We start from the raw sequence: 3,601 nt of genomic DNA, 5'->3' as shown, positions 1-3,601 counted from the left end.
AGCTGCCTGTCCCTAGAACACACTGTAAAAAACATCTCCTCACTATCTGCTAGCTGCCTGTCCCACACTGTAAAAAACTTCTCGCTCGCTGCTAGCTGCCTGTCCCCAGAACACACTGTAAAAACCTCTCACTATCTGCTAGCTGCCTGTCCCCAGAACACACTGTAAAAACATCTCACTATCTGCTAGCTGCCTGTCAACAGTTATTCAGTACTACTCGCTACCTTGATCGTGCTGTTATCACAAAAGGTGCTTCCCATTTAAATACATTACTTTTAAATTTGTGTCGACCACCACAAAAAAAAACAAGAAAATTGGGTCCCTGAACACGGATTATTACATTAAATAACGTCACCATAACAAACTAATTCTGGTTTAAATGTGCAGACTTGGTCTGAAGTCCTCCCATTGCTGTCATTTAGAAATAATTTAAGAAATGCAAATATTCATGCTAAGCACATTTTATTCAAAGACTCAGATTGAAGTCAACTTGGAAACCATTGTGTGCTTGGTACCTGTGGGCCAAAATACCAAAGAGAACGTTTTACGAGTTTTTAAGAGAGCGATAATTTGCTCCCATGCTGCACTGCTCTCCAGCCATGCCAAATGAATGCTTCGCCCGTTGCATTCAGTTCGAGATCAAAAATAAATGAAGGAAAGACATTTGACAACTTAGCAAGATCGTGCCGCTAAATAAGAGCATTGACAGAGCGAGGAGGGTGTGGCGGCGCGCAGAGAGGTGAAATCGGGGAGGGGAGGAATGTTGGCTGCAGATGAAAGCTGGAGCGCTCGCTAGGAAGTGTAATAACTCTCCACATATCAGCCATGATGGCATAATGAGCCTGATCCTAGAGGCACGAGAGGAGAAACCATGGAGGAACATGCCAAAACATCTCTCTCTCTCCCTCTCTCTGTCTGCCAGTCTCTCTCTCTCTCTCTCGCTTTACCCACCGTGTGTTCCAATTTCTTTGCTTCTTTTTCTTTTTTTACCCCAAGCTGGCATGTGAAAGATTACACCTATACGTAATAATAACGTAATGCTGATGTGAATTGACGTTCATTGGTTCATTCAAACGGGCGTAGAAAATAGACACGCTAAAAAATAAAATGTGCATCTATTTTTTCCGAGTGTGTGTGTGTGCATGTGTGTGCGTGTGTGTGTGTGTGTGTGTTTGTTGCGGCTCAGATTGACAGCAGGGCCTTCAAAGAGTCCTGTCAAAACAGAGATTAGTGACTAAAGAGGGACCGGCAGGCCTCGGGGCAAGTCTAAAAACATCCGTAGAGCCTGTCCCTTTACCTCCAGCTGGTAGGTGCAGTTTAAAAGTACTTAAAAGCAGTACTTCAGTTAAAGTACACGTATCTTACCAGATAAACAACTTCCTTTTTCAGTAGAATATAGAACTCAGTAGAACTTGAGTCAATGTCCTAATACGTTTTTGATAATTAAGCATCAAAAGTACTTTTGTGATATTAAAACTTTATTGCAGCCTACTTACAGTAAAGCATAATTTTGAGGTTCTCCACACCTTAAACATCACATTTCAGAATTGTGTCTTTTCAGGCATAATACCTCATTATGAGTTGAAGAACCAAACCCTGCACATTTAGAGAGACCTGAAGTGGAACCTGATGTCCGTCCTTCCAGAAACCTCCAGAGGTTTTTTGTGATTTTCGTAAAAAATGTGATGGAATATGCAGAATATTTATGCAATTTTCATGCGATGAAATTACGGGAAAGAGGCTGTCTTGTCAAGTGATTTTGTTCCATAACGTTCCCATGGCAACAGGGGGAAATGGCTGCTCTTGTGTGAAGTAAACACAACATTTTTAAATTTTCTGCTGAGATATGTGTGATATGTGTGACTTTAATTATGACATCATGCAAGCCCCGCATTGTTTTGCACGGAAATCTGCAATTTACGCAGCGAAAGTGTGGCCCCGACTAAACTGCTGTTTTAAAGGGCCACACACTGTATGAGCCACATACTGCAAGTGGTAAACATTTGTATTTGTAATAAATATATTTGTAATAGATTTGTAATATTTATTGATGGTGGTGGGCATTTTCATCATGGTTTGAGCTGATGGGTTGACATATTTGTTCACTTGTTCACCTGGGGGTTTTGGGGCTTTGTCAGAGAGGGGCTGAATGAGGGCCTCGGGCTGGGGGGGGGGGGAAGGCGACTGGGTACCCAGGGCCCTCATGTCAGGAAATGCTAGAATGTCCCCTGTCCCATTCCCCCTTTCTTTTTTTAATACTTACAGACATAAGTTAAATGAACGATGACAAGCCGGACAAAACTCACAATTAGTCAACACAATGTATGACTTTAGAAAAATTATAAACCTGAGTTCAATACCGCAAAATGTGCCACGACAACTGGAGTAACAGGAAAAGGAAGAAAGAAGTTCACATGACTTAATGGGGCTATCCTTTTTTTTTCCTTTTGTTTTTACAGTGTAAGTATGTGTTTCATGATTGTCCTTTTTAAACGAGGACATAACTTACTGCAGCTGTCAGATAAATGCCGTGGGGTAAGAAGGAAAATATTTCCCTCTGAAATGAAGTGGAGCAGAAGTATGAAGTACTTTAAAGTTCACTTGTTGACTTGAATAGCTGTAGCTACGTAGCAGAGCACCACCAGGCTGGCTCCATGACGGGGCCGTCCTGTGAGCTGGACACACTCAGCAATGTAACGTTTAAAGGTCTGATTATCTCCTGCTCATTGCAGCCTTGTTCTAAATGCATTCACGCGTTCCAAATGTCGCTGATGTTTTTTCTTTCTCTGAAGTATTCAGAGCCTTCACTTTAACAAACGTACCAACACCTTCTAAAAAATAATCTGTTACAAGTAAAAGTCCTGCATTGAAAATGCTATTTAAGTGAAAGTATGTCATTATCATCAGGAAAATGTACATTAAGTATCAGAAGTACTAGTCCTCACATTGTAGAAAGTGTAAAGGACACTTGTGTGTTTAACGGTCTCATCCTTTCAGCTGTTACATGGTTGGGTAGTTTCTTTTATAATAAAACATTAGATTTTATAAACCATGTGTGTTTTGTGTGCAAAACTCTTAATGTGTAAAGTAACTAAAGGTGTGACAGATAAGTGTAGGGAAGTAAAAAGTAGAATATTTCTCTCTCTGAATATCTATAGCGGAGTAGAAGTAGAAAGTGGCATGAAAAGAAAAGACTCCAGTAAAGTACAAGTACCTCAACATTTGGACTTAAGTACGGCACTTGAGTAAATGTACTTTATTCCACCGCTGCATCCCTGTCAGTAAATGGGACCTAAAATGGAAGCAAAAGTGCCACATGTAGCCAAAGTCTGAGCCTGTGATGCCTTCAGGTATCCCTGATCATGTTATGATTCTATATGCATGCGGTATAGATAAGGTTTAGTATTTAATTTGAAAGCAGGCCCACAGCCCACTCTGGTTGGCCTCTGGTCGGCCTCTGCTCGGCCTCTGGTTGGCCTCTGGTCGGCCCTTGCTGGGCCTCTGGTTGGCCTCTGCTCGGCCCCTGCTCGGCCTCTGGTCGGCCCCTGCTCGGCCTCTGGTCGGCCCCTGCTCGGCCTCTGGTTGGCCTCTGGTCGGCCTC

Source organism: Etheostoma cragini, chromosome 15, assembly GCF_013103735.1.
Source record: "Etheostoma cragini isolate CJK2018 chromosome 15, CSU_Ecrag_1.0, whole genome shotgun sequence".
Lineage (NCBI taxonomy): Eukaryota > Metazoa > Chordata > Actinopteri > Perciformes > Percidae > Etheostoma > Etheostoma cragini.
Note: the sequence above shows the minus strand (reverse complement) of the source record.